Here is a 13,935-nt window from a genome sequence, read left to right as displayed (position 1 = left end):
ATATGCGGATATCGTCGGAGAAAGCGTTGGATGCCAATGTCCGCATATGCGGACTTGGATTTTAAAAAGTCGTGCTGTCGGAGTGACGGGTCGGATGCGAAAATCAAAAGCAGATGTGATATCTTACGTCACCTCTGGTCAGCTTTTCATTCACACACGCTGCGTGTGTGTCGCGATAAGCTCAACCGCAGTTGATAACAAAGCGTGCCCCCTGTCAGCTTTGTAAGTTGTTTGACAAGATGGTGTCACGGCAAAGTGTTCGACACGGTCGGAGAGGTGAAATGTTACTCAGCGTCGAAGATGCTTTGGAAATGATCCAAACTGAAGGCTCTGGTGTCGAAGGAGATAATGTTGATTCTTCGGACAGTGAATTTGAACCAGATCCCGATGAACTAGAAATAGATTTGGCCGCTGAAGAGAGTGTTTACAATGGAGAGGAAAGTGAGGAACATGTGCCAACAGATGAGACAGACACAGACGATGAAACCACTGAGGAAACGGACGATTTTGCAAGTGTTTTCACCAGTGATTGGACTGACAATTTTTCCTTTTTCCCTCCCAGGACTCAGCATCACCTGCCATGAGCTCTTCCACTCAAGACAAGACTATTGTCGGTGATACTACATCATGCTTTTGTGTACAGTGAACTCCTTTTTTTTTCATTATGTAGAGACATTTTTTTTTTTTTTTTTTTGTATGTGTGAATTTCAACTTTCTTCACCACCTGTTCATACTTCATTGCATGCACTAGGTCTTCAGTTCCTCAAATTGTGTTAGAATGTAATGTGGAACATGTTCAAGGGCACTTGGTGTACCGTTCTGATGGGTGCAAAAATGCTAAAAAATACACAAAATATGTATACCGCGATCAACATCAAGATGGTGAGTAAATACTTTGATTTTTTGCACACATATGGAACAACATTCCTTGCATACATATACTAAATATTAATTGTCTTGGTGTTTATTTGTTTTTTTTACAATTTTTTCCCCATCCTATACAAACCCTGGGTTTTCAGGGATTGGCAAGGGGAAAAACTCTTGGCATGGAGTGAGTTAAGGAAGAGCAAAAATCTCTCCATGACTTTCTCTGGCTCTTTTTAAAAACATACCTGGCTTTCGCCCTCAGCTGTTGATGGGTTCGAACGCTATCGGTCTCCGGTCTCTGAAAGATGCGTCGTTGCGCTCTCTTCCGAGACTTACGGGCCTCCCGACATTCCGCGTTGAACCAGGGCGTTCTTGGCATCTGAGGCTTGGAGGTAGACGATGGGACTGCTGCTTTGGCGCAGTCTAAAACAGTCTGAGTCAGAGTGTCAGCAGGGTCCTTGCTTTTTAATACTGTTTCTTCCTGCAGCTCCGCTCTTACCTTCGTGGTAAAAATTCCCCAGTCAGCTTTGTCATAATTCAGGCGGTCAGGCAGAGAGTCACCTTCCCCATCTGTGGGGCAGAGGACGACAGCAAAGTGGTCACCCCCGTGCAGATCGTCATGCACTTTCCACTCGTAGTCCAGGACCAACGATGGATCGCAGACCGACAGATCTAAACACGAGAGCTTTCCAGAGGACAGATGAAGGTAAGTGGGTGACTTGTCATTAAGACAGCACAGGTCCATATCGGAGAGAAGGTTTTCCAAAAGAAGACCTCGGGCTGATGTCATCTCACTTCCCCAGAGCGGGGAGTGGCCACTGAACAGTAGAAACGGTCGTGGGAGCTGGTCAACCAGGTTCATGAGGTCCTGCCTCAGAACACAGACGGAAGGAGGAAGGTACAGAGAGCAGACAGTGATGGTTTTCTCAAGTGTGACTCTGACTGCCACCGCCTATAAAGGGGTGCTTAAAGGAACTGTACTGTATAAAAAGGGACTTACGTATAAAAAGAGCGACACCTCCCGTCAATCCCTCTTGCTTCGGTTGAGCGGGTTTAAAAATGGAGTTAAAACCAGAGAGAGATAAAACCTTGCCATCTCTTTGCAGAGTCTCCTGCAGCGCCAGCACTGAAGGTTTCAAGGCACGACAAAGCAGCTGAAGTTCCTGGAAATTGGCGTAGAACCCACGGATGTTCCAGTGGACCACTGCCATTAAAAAAAATAAAGCAGCAGCCTAATCCATCGCTACCCCCTGCTCCTCTGCTTGCGGTGGCTCAAGGTCAGCCAAGATCGTGTATCTATTTTTTTAACTTAATTTCTCCAATTCTGACCAAGCCGGAATATCTACCACCTCAGCTCTTCCCGATCCCGCCGAGGCCACAACCCTCCCCTCCTTGAGTTTTGGAGGTACGGGGGGTTTCTGGCCACTCCCGCCAGCCCGAGGGCCAGGCAGACGAGAGGTGGGGCGAGGGTGGCCGGGGGGTGGGGGGGGGACGGGAGGCGGACAACATGCCTCCGCCCGAGGCTTTCCGCTCCCACCCAGCAGCCCCTGAGGACCGCCAACAAGGATGGGAAGGGGTGGACACAGCGCCTCCACCCAAGGCCAACGGTTCTATCAAGGTAGGTACGTCGTCCGTCTGCATCCCTGTGGACGTCGTCTGGACCGCAACGTCCACCATCCTGAGTCTGACAACAGAGGCTTAAGACGCCTTAGGCAATGCGGCCTCTACTTGTTTTCATGCCTCAAAGAAAGAAATTTTCTTCTCCGTCTTCACCTTCTGGATTTCTTTTTCTTTTTTCCAGGCGGGGCAGTCTTTTGATGAGGACGGGTGGTCGCCTCCACAGTTTGCACAACGGGCTGGACTGACGCATTCGCCCTGGTGCGCCGCCTTTGAACAGGTGCCACACGCCTCTTCCTCCTTGCAGCGGTCCCGCACGTGTCTGAATTTCTGGCACTTGAAACATCTTAGAGGGGACAGCACATACAGGCTTACGTTCACCAGCAGGTATCCGACTCGAATGTCCTTGGGGACATTCGGGCAGCAGAAGGTGAGGAAAAATGTGTTGGTCGGGACTCTGTCCGACCCCTTCCTTACTGCCACCCTGTAAACGTCGGTCACTCCCTGAGAGGACAGCTCGCTCTTGATCTCTGCTTCAGACACTCCTAACTCCGGGCATCTGATGACCCCCTTTGAACAGTTCAGTCCTTCGTGAGGGGAAACCCTCACCGCCCTATCCACAAAAGTGGTCGCCTTGAGCAGAAGCTGTGTCTGCCTTTTGGACTCTGTCTCCACCAGAAATGCTCCGCTCCTCAGCCTCTTGATAGATTTCAGTGATCCTGCCAGACACTGGAAGCCCTTCTGGATCGCGAAGGGGCTGAGAGCCGACAAGGGCTTGTCCACCACAGCGCCCTCCACCACAAGCCACGACGGCCAAAATCCAGAGGTCTCACCGACCTCCGAATCAGAGTCCGAGTCATCAGTTCCTGGTCTCCTTCTTTTGCCAAGTTTAGGGGGGTGTATTTGTTCGGAAGTCATGGTTTTAATAATTGTATATTCATCCCTCCCTTTCCCACCCACCATGGGGTCCAACTTAGGGGCCAGGGTCATGGGAACACCAGCTTGACCCCTTCCAGGTTTCGGGAGGGATATACGACTAACAGCTTAGCTCCAACGTGTTCCCCCCCGATCATGCCCAGCTCCCGGGGACAGAGAACCGAGCACTACGGGGGTTATCCTCGCTAGCCTCCAAACTGCCAGTCTTGACCCAGCCCCACGAAGGGGTAGCCGATTGACACACACGGGCCAATGTGTGCCGCCTGTCTTAGGAGAGGTCCAAGCCAAAGGGATGTGCTGAGAGCAGCGTGCTCTCTCAATCCCCAAGATCTCATTCCCCTCCATCACAGGTCGCGCCGCACGGCAAACACGGCGGGCCTGAAGAAGGCCGCAGAGAAAAAAGAATGTGGAAAAGAAGGCTTGATGGGGAGCTGAGGACAGAAAAGAGGAGGTAAAAAGAAGAATAGAGAATAGCGAAAGGGACAGTGGGTAACGTTTAGTTTGGGCCTCACCCACGACCTGTTCGGCATGGGAAACCCTATCAGGGGCATCAGTACGAAAACCACCACTTATTCAGCCTGAACAGCTACAATGGCTATGTAGGCTGCCAATTAAGACCTGGGACTAGAGCAGTAAACCCCCAGAAGCACTGATGCCCCCGCCGACATAGCTCGCTCGATCACTGGCCACTAAGCCTCCCGACCACGACAAGGTAGTGACCCCCCCGGGAGGGGGTCAAGAGAACACCAGGTTAACCCCCTCCAGGTTTTGGGAGGGGTTCTTGGGGTGCCATCTGGCTTCCCAACTACAGTAGAAGGTGTAGCCCCCTCCAACTTCCTCCAGCTGGGTTTCACCCGCAAACCTGGTTTCGTTCAGGGCTGCTATGTCCACCTGGTAGCGATCAAGCATTCTAGCAATGAGCACTGTGCGTCTTTCTGGTCTGTCGTCTCTGTCTAAGAGGGTGCGAACATTCCAGGCACCCAGAGTCAGGGCATGACTCCTGGTTCTTTTCTTCTGTTGTTTTTGACCGCTAGTGTTGGATGTCCAAGTAGGTGCGGTTTCCTATTATTTACTAGGCGAGGCAGGCTTTGTTTAGGGATCCTTTTATCTCCCCTTCCCCATGTGGGGAGAGCAGCGCTGTCCCTAAAAAGGGCTGCTCTGACACTGTGGGAGGATATGGGCGCCGCATCTGCCCCAGTCTACGGCGGACGACAATCACCCTACAGCCGCCTGCGTACAGAGTCGTGACTAGGAACTGCCAGCAGCATCCTCTGCCTGTCCCCGTTACCATTTCTCCATCGCTGAAGGGCTTGGGAATCGACATTAGCCTGGTTGCCTGACCAGCACCGGTGACTTTTTTTTTTAGTGAGGAGTTGTGCAGTCCTTTCCCCACTCTCTCGCCTACTGACACTCACAGTCCAACAGGTGGAGATACTGCCACGTGTAGGTTGGCCTTGGCAGGTGCAGGTTTTTTCTTCGGAGCTCCGTCTCCTAGGGGTACTTCCAGCCAAGGATAAGAGCTCCCCCTGCCCTTTGGTCATCCTCATCCGCCTTCACAGCCGTTGGGAAAGGTTTCCTCCTCCGCGTGTTAACTGGGTTTGTTTCAGTGAACATTGTCGGAGCACTGTCCAGACAATTAATTCAGAAAGCATGGAAGGCAGATGATGGCAAAATTGACCAACATCATGAAACGGTATGAATTTTTTGTTTCTTTGGAAATAAAGCGATATTTGCAAATGTCACTAACAAACCCTGGTGCAGTACACACGTCAGTTTAGCGTGGGAAAGAAAATGTATCTGGCTGGAGTATGAAGGTGGCAAAATGAAGTGCATCAGATAGTCATGAAGAGCAAAGACTGCCTGGAAGATGAAAATGGGTCAGTCTCCAGAACTTTGTTGGAAATGGGGGTCTCTCTGTCTGATTCAGTATAAATATGCGTTTACAATGATAATTCAAATGTTTCACATGTTATCAGGATTGCAATTCATTTGAGAAATGTCTCCAACAATTTTGTGAGAATATGGTTTGTTCTTGTGTTTTAAATGTGTTGAAAATTATCAAAAACATCCAAAATTTCTGTGCCATTTTGTGACATGGCAATGTGTCTGAACATGAAGTGGTCAGAAACAAATAAGTACAAACCTGATTAAAATCCAGTCCATACAAACCTGATCTATATTCATTTGTTGTGATAATAAAACATTGATCATCAATAAAAATGGTACATTAAGTTTGAAATATTACGCAAAAAACCCACGTGACAGACGTAAACAACCCCTTCCTCTTGACGTGTTTTTTATTCATTCAAAGGCAAGCACATTCATGAATACACTACACGTTCTTTACTTGGTGGTCAACACATCTATATCTTCTGCAGCACATACACTCATCTTCTGGGAGAAAAAAGTCTATTCAACTACTTAAATGCAATCGACGTTGCATATTAATTTTCAGTTCTGCCTTTCTGTGTCACTTCTGTGCATGTAAACAACCCAATAAAAATATACATGTAAACAAAATTAGAACTGTTTTCACATAAATCATGCGGATTCATTGCGGGAAAGCGTAAATCGGTTTGACAAACACCCTTCAATCATGTGTGTTTGAACACAGATTCAGAGAATGTGTTGTTTCCGACAGCATGTGAAATGTACATATGTTACAGAGATCCTCCGCAAGGCACGCAAAATAAACGAGGGGGTGGAAGAGAAAAACAGGATCTACATAAATCCCGACTACACTCCCATCCAACGAAAGAAAAACAAAGAGCTTCGAGATGAGCTCAAGACTCGCATCGAAAAGGGTGAGAAAAACATAGGAATCCGCAGGGGTGAGATTGTCGAGGTCACCTGCGCCCAGCAGAAGCTGGACCGGGATGAAGCCTGACAACATACCCATTCAAAAAATGAAAATAGTTTTAGCCCTTTTAACCATTCAGCTCAACCAAATATCTTGCGTACAGTCCTGTACACAAATTCTGATAATGGTCTCCTTAACAAGAAAAATGAACTACTTGCTTTAATGGATGATATAAAACCCAGTATAATAGCAATCACGGAAGCTAAAGCTAAAAATCAAAAACATTTCAATTATTCCGAATATGAAATTCCAGGTTTTGATCTTTTCCACAATCAGAATCCAAAAAGAGCTGTTGTTTTGTACATAAAAGAGAGTATGAATGCGAAAGAATGTAGTTTAATGAATGATACAGATTTTGAAGAGTGTATGTTTGTTGATCTTGTAAGCGTAGATGGACAAAAAACCTTGTTTGGTTGTGTATACAGAAGCCCAAACAGTACCAAAGATAATGAAGATAGACTATTTGAACTCTTGCATAGAGATTGCCTACATAAATATGACTGTGTCTGCATAGTAGGAGATTTTAATTACCCCAATGTAGATTGGACAGGAGGGTGGACTGGTGAAGGTAATGACGAATTTAGAGAATGCACACGAAATGCATTTTTATACCAAATGGTAAATAAACCCACAAGAAGAAGAAAAGGACAAAAAGCTAACATACTCGATTTGGTTCTTGTAAACAATGAACAAATAGTTTCGGACATTGAACATTTGTCCCCATTGGGTAAAAGTGACCATGAAGTTCTTGCTTTCTGTCTATATATTGCAGACCAAAAATGTAAAGAAAAGAAAGAGGAGATGAAATATAATACGAACAAAGCAAATTACAATAATATGAGATTGGACATAAAATTCATAGATTGGAAATGCCTATACGACAAGGATGTAAATGACAGTTGGGAATATATTAAAAAGGAATTACACTCAACTATAAATAAAAACATTCCTAAAATGAGATACATCAAACGAAAGAAATATAAACCCATGTGGCTCGATAAAAAAAAGCTATGCCTATTATCAAAAAGAAATATAACTTATACCAGAGATTTTTGAATACAAAATGATGGTAAAGATTATCAAAAATATATTGAAACAAGAAACCTATGTAACAAACAGATCAAAAGTGCAACTAACGAATTTGAGAAAAAGCTCTCTAAAGAGGTCAAATCTTATCAAAAAGGCTTTTGGAAATATGTCCAAACTAAAACTAAATCAAAAATTGGAATAAGCCCCCTAATTGACAAGACTTGACTTGACAATGGTTTAGGCCTCTCCCGAGGCCTGTTCGTGTTCCAAAAAAGAACTATCACTGAATTGGTTGCATGCGTGGCGAGCGCGGCTAAACCAAATCAGTTGCTCTGACAAGATGGGTTGTACAGACCAGGTAAGCCCCTCCAGTGTTTGTCTAGGCCGCTCTTGAAGGATGGCACGAAATCTGTAAGTGACAAAGAAAAAGCCAGTACTCTTAACAGTTTCTTCTCAAGTGTTTTTACAAAGGAGAAAGTTGATAACATACCAAATCTGGACCCTGGATCTAGATCAAATGGCAAAATGGTAACTGACATTAAAATTACAAGTGAATCTGTAAAACAAAAGTTGAAAAAACTAAATCCAAATAAAGCTCAGGGCCCAGATGCAGTACCAGCAAGGATTCTGAAAGAGTTAAGTGAAGAGCTAGCAGAACCGCTAAGCATATTGTTTAATAAATCAGTTGAACAAATGGTAATACCAGATGACTGGAAGATGACTACAGTAACGCCAATATTTAAAAAAAGGTACAAGAACTGACCCTGGAAACTATAGACCTGTTAGTTTGACTTGTATAACATGTAAAGTTCTGGAATCATATGTAAGAGATACTATTGTTGATCATATGACAGAAAATTGTTTGTATGCGGAATGCCAACACGGATTTCGGAAACACAGATCATGTGTAACAAAATTACTAGAAGTCATGGAAGACTTCACACGAATGATAAACAGGGGCAAAGATATTGATGTGCTTTACTTAGACTTTAAGAAAGCTTTTGATTCTGTGCCAAACCAGAGATTATTAAAAAAAGATAGAATCTTACGGAATATCAGGAAAAGTATTAAATTGGACTAGGGATTTTCTCACTAACCGAAAACAAAGAGTTAAAGTGGGAGATAGTTATTCAGAGGAAGCAATGGTCCTTAGTGGAATTCCACAGGGTAGTATTTTAGGACCCATACTTTTTACATTATTCATAAATGACTTGCCTCAAACAGTGTCAAGTGTATGTAAATTTTTTGCAGACGACACTAAACTTTACTGTTTACCCAGTTCACGACATATAATGCAAAATGACATTGACTCATTGATATAATGGTCTGAAAAATGGAACTTATACTTTAATGCTTCCAAATGCAAAGTATTACACATTGGTCGAACAAACCCAAAACATAACTATGTAATGAAAAACGACGACGAAATAACCAACATTGTGAAATGTGAAGAGGAGAAAGACTTAGGGGTGACGTTTGATAAAGACTTACTGTTTGACAGACATATTAACCAAGTTGTTAACAAGGCAAATCAAAGGCTGGGTATTATTAAACGTACTTTTTCGTTTATTGATAAGGATATTTTTCTCCGACTTTATAAACTAATAAAGCTCTTGTAAGACCTCTCTTGGAGTATGGTCTCCCTGCCTGGTGTCCTAGACTAATACGTCAATCAATTACTATTGAAAGAGTGCAAAGACGTGCTACTAAACTAGTGCATGAAATTAAGGATTTGTCTTACGAAGAAAGACTGAAATTCCTAAAATTACCCTCAATGAAAGCAAGACGAAAAAGAGGAGATTTGATTCAAGCCTATAAGATCTGTAATGGTATAGACGTTATTAAAAAAGATCACTTCTTTGATTCACCGCCAGATACTAATATGGAAACAAGCAACAGTGCTGATAAAATTTATAAACAGAGACATAACAATAACACAAGGAAATTTGCTTTCAGTTATAGGGTTACTAACGACTTGAACAAACTAACCACTAACATCAAGTATGCTTCCAATACCAACAACTTCAAGAACCTTATCGATAATCACAAAATTCTAAAAGACATCTGGTTTGACTTTGATGGTCCAAGATAAATTTTAACTGGGTCTACTTAGACTGAGACAAGACTGATAACGAAATAGCACAAAGAAGGCCGTGAGGCCTTGTGCTAATCATAAACGACACGGGGCGTAAAAAGCCGTGAGTCTACGATGATCAACATCAGCCCCTAACCTGAATCTGGAAATCTCCGATATGTTCATAGTTCGGACCCCGTGGTTGCTATATTTATATATATAAATATAAATATATATATATATATATATGTGTGTGTGTGTGTGTGCGTGTGCGTGTGTTAATTTCGTCGTTGTTATGGTTTGTTTGTACATATTTTCTCTCATCCAATTAAGTTTAGACACAATCACTGTTTCTGACACATGCCGAGATGCGGTAATATTCACAGAATCACAGAATCACAGAAATGTTTGGCTATAGGCTAAAAGCCTTTTGCCCTCGTAATCAGTGTCCATTTATGTGCTTTTGGATCACTTGTTGTGAACAAACCCTTGTTTAAATCTGGCATAGTGTATACTATATTTATCTACAGCTCAGTAAAGATTTAACTCTGTGGAAAATACATGGTTCTTAAACTTTTTGTCAATGTGATTTTTGAAGGCGTTTACCGATGGTGCATTGATGGTGTCATAGGAAAGGTTATTCCACAGATTTATGATACGGTTAGTAAAGAACTTGCGGAACTGGTTAGTTACGAAATTAGTTTTGTTTATTTTGAAGTTGTGCCCTTGAGTTTTATCGTAGTTAGCCATAGTAAACAATGAAGAGGTGGTGCAAGGATCATAAATATTGTGCATGATCTTATATACTTCAATGAGATCACCTCTTAATCTTCTAAACTCAAGGCTAGGCATATTAAAAAGAGCCAGGCACTCCTCATAACAAAGATCACGAGTACTAATAGTATTACTAGTTATACACTTGGTAAATCTGCGTTGAACTCCTTCAATCATATTTATGTGCTTTTTAAGGTAAGGGCACCATACTGAGTTTCCATATTCAATAATGGGTCTAACCAGAGCTTTGAACAATGGAATCATAATTTCGGGAGATTTATTAGTTATAGTTCTCACAAGAAGACCAGAAATTTGATTTCCCTTTTTCACTATATTATTTATATGTGCCTCAAAGCTTAGTTCTGGGTCCATCGTGATCCCTAAATCTCTTTCCGCTGTTGTACTATCCATTGTTCGAGTTACCCCCTTTTCCTGTATCGTGTACTGATACTGTGGATTATTCTTTCCAAGGTGCAGAACTTTGCATTTCTCGCTGTTAAACTGCAACAGCCAAGTATTTGTCCATTTAACCAGATTATGTATACACATTTGCAAGTGATCTCTATCTTCTGTATTTCGGATGGCAGAGTAAGCCTTGGTGTCGTCTGCAAAAATTTTTACTTTACAATCTACCTCACCAGGCATATCATTTATAAAGTATATGAACAAGGTTGGGCCAAGAACACTACCTTGTGGTACACCACTAGTTACCTTAACCTTTGAAGATTTACTACTATTTACACGTGCAAACTGTGATCTTCCATTTAGAAAATCTCTGATCCACAATAGTAGCTTGCCTTTTATCCCATAGCCTCCTAGTTTATTCATGAGGCTGTGATGGGGAACTGTATCAAAAGCTTTCCTTAGATCAAGGTAGACTGCATCGACTGGTACCTTCTCATCTAGCATGACTAACCAATCTTGTAATGTAACAAGTAGTTGTGTAACACACGAGCGCCCTCTGGTAAATCCAAACTGTTCTCTAGATAACAGATCATGTTTGGTTAAATGTTGGCAGAGAGCGTCTCGGATAAAACCCTCAAAAACTTTACAGACAACTGATGTTAGACTGACTTGACGATAGTTACCCGCAGAATTTTTGTTACCTTTCTTAAAGATAGGACGTACTTCTGCTTCTTTCCAAGCTTTTGGTATTTCACCCTTATCTAGTGTTCTATCAAACAAGATCTTAAGTGGGTGAGCAATAACTTCAGCAAGCTCTATTAATACTCGTGGGTGTATCTCATCAGGTCCTGGGGACTTTGATGGGTTTAGGCTTTTTAGAGCTTTTTTCATCTGTTCAACTGTGACCTCCACGTTGGAAATTTCAGTAACCTCTGTCTTACATGAAAACTCTGGGACATTTACGTTACTCTCCTCGGTAAAAACACTAGCAAAAAATCTGTTTAGCACAGCTGCTTTTTCTGAGTCATTTTGTGTTAAGGTACCATCTTCCTTTATTAAATTAGCAATTTGTTCTCTTGGCAGAGTTTTACTTGCAACATAACGGAAGAATCCTTTTGGATTATGCTTAGATTCTTTCGCTAATTTAGTTTCCTTAGCTTTCACGTTTTTCCTTGCCTCCCATGTTACCTGGTTTCTAGCACGTGCATATATTTTATAGTTCTCAATAGTGGGATATTTCTTATATTTTTTAAAGGCTCTACGCTTTTGATGAATTTTATCTAAAAGTGACTGGGGAATGGGATCACGTCTTTGTTTATTGGAGGGTCCTTGTTTGAATGATTTTTTTGGAATAAATTTGTTCATGGACTTTATTATTACATCATGAATAAGTTCCCAGGTTTCATCCACAGATGTCTCATTTTTCAAAAGGTCATCCCAGTTTATCTCACCTACGTAATGCTTCATGCCTTCGTAATCTCCTTTATCTAGTTGATATTTCACAGAGTGACCAGATGGATGTTCCCATTTGATCTGAACAGCAAAGTAGAGGGCAGAATGGTGGCTCTTCCCTAGAGGGGGCCAGTAATCCAAAGTGTAGATGTTTTCATAAGAGTTAGTAAACAACAGATCTAGCACATTAGGTTTTTGTAAACCTCTATAATGAGTGGGCTCCGAAGCCATTTGTACAATGTAATTTTGTTGAACACAATCCAAAAATTTCGTAGCTGGGTGGTCGGATACTGGCGTAAGATTTCGAACCAAGTCAACGCATGTAGTTCGGTAAGACTGCTTTCAGTTGAAGACTTGTTGCATCAAAAGTTCCAAACAACAAAAGTTCAAAGTATTTGTTTTGTATTTGTATCTGTTTTTATCACAACAGATTTCTCTGTGTGAAATTCGGGCTGCTGTCCCCAGGAAGAGTGCGTCGCTACACTACAGCGCCACCGATTTTTTTGTATTTTTTCCTGCGTGCAGTTTTATTTGTTTTTCCTATCGAAGTGGATTTTCTACAGAATTTTGCATGCTGCACACGGGACCTTGGTTTATCGTCTCATCCGAATGACCAGCGTCCAGACCACCACTCAAGGTCTAGTGGAGGGGGAGAAAATATCGGCGGCTGAGCCGTGATTCGAACCAGCGCGCTCAGATTCTCTCGCTTGCTAGGCGGACGCGTTACCTCTGGGCCATCACTCCACAAAAAGTAGAAAATCGCCCCCTTAAATAACCTTGATTCTGGCTTTTGCTGTCTGGTGAAGTTTTATCATGAAATGATGTAGTTTATCAGTTCACAAGACAGACGAAGTGTGGAACGAAAAAAATTCATTGTATCCGAAACACGTCAGTCCCTACGCGCTTATTGTTTTGCAGAATTTGATTAGAACTGCCACACTTTACATCACACAAGCTCTGAAAAACCAAACTATACATTGATTGTGAATGAATTTCTTAAAATTAATTAAGTTTGAAGCATTTCACGCTTAGTATTGCTTGCAGCAAACACGAGAAATAGTTGACTATACAGCATACCTTAAGGCTAGGAACAAAGCCAGAAGAGAATGCAGGAAAGCAAAGAGAAGGTTCGAGGCCACAGTGGCCGCTGAAGCTAAGAAGAATCCCAAAGTCTTCTGGTCATACGTCAAGAGTAAGACGACAACACGATCGGGGATAGGAGACCTGAAAAAGGAAGATGGCAGTAAAACAACATCAGATCAAGAAAAAGCAGAGCTGCTGAATAATTTTTTTCACAGCGTGTTTACACGTGAAGATGACGGGCCTCTCCCCGACCAATCAACTCCTGAGTACAGTGCGACTATGGAGGACTTTGAAATTTCTGAAGAAAAAGTACTGAGACTGCTTCAGACTCTAAAGATATACAAGGCTACAGGACCAGATGGCATCAACCCCCTCATTCTGTCGAAAGCTGCTGACATATTGGCCCACCCAGTTACACTACTCTTCCGCAAGTCTCTTTAAGATGGACAAGTTCCACGGGATTGGAAAAAAGCAACTGTTTCTCCTATCTTCAAAAAAGGTAGCCGCCTACAACCATGTAACTATAGGCCAGTCAGCCTCACATGCATACTCTGTAAGGTGATGGAAAAACTCATTAGAGAAAAAGTCATCATGCACCTGGTTGAAAATCAACTTATCAGCAAGCAGCAACACGGTTTTGTGCATGGGAGATCCTGTGTTATGCAGTTGCTGAATGTTATGGACACCTGGACAGAGATTCTAGATGCAGGAGGCAGCGTCGATATCATATACATGGACTTCATGAAGGCATTCGACTCCGTGCCCCATCCACGTCTCCTAATGAAGCTTGCAGCGTATGGCATCCAAGGCAAGGTCTTCAACTGGATCCGGGCATTTT

This window comes from Babylonia areolata, chromosome 3 (genome assembly GCF_041734735.1).
Source record: "Babylonia areolata isolate BAREFJ2019XMU chromosome 3, ASM4173473v1, whole genome shotgun sequence".
Lineage (NCBI taxonomy): Eukaryota > Metazoa > Mollusca > Gastropoda > Neogastropoda > Buccinidae > Babylonia > Babylonia areolata.
The sequence above is the reverse complement of the archived record's forward strand: the minus strand, read 5'-3'. Positions refer to the sequence as shown.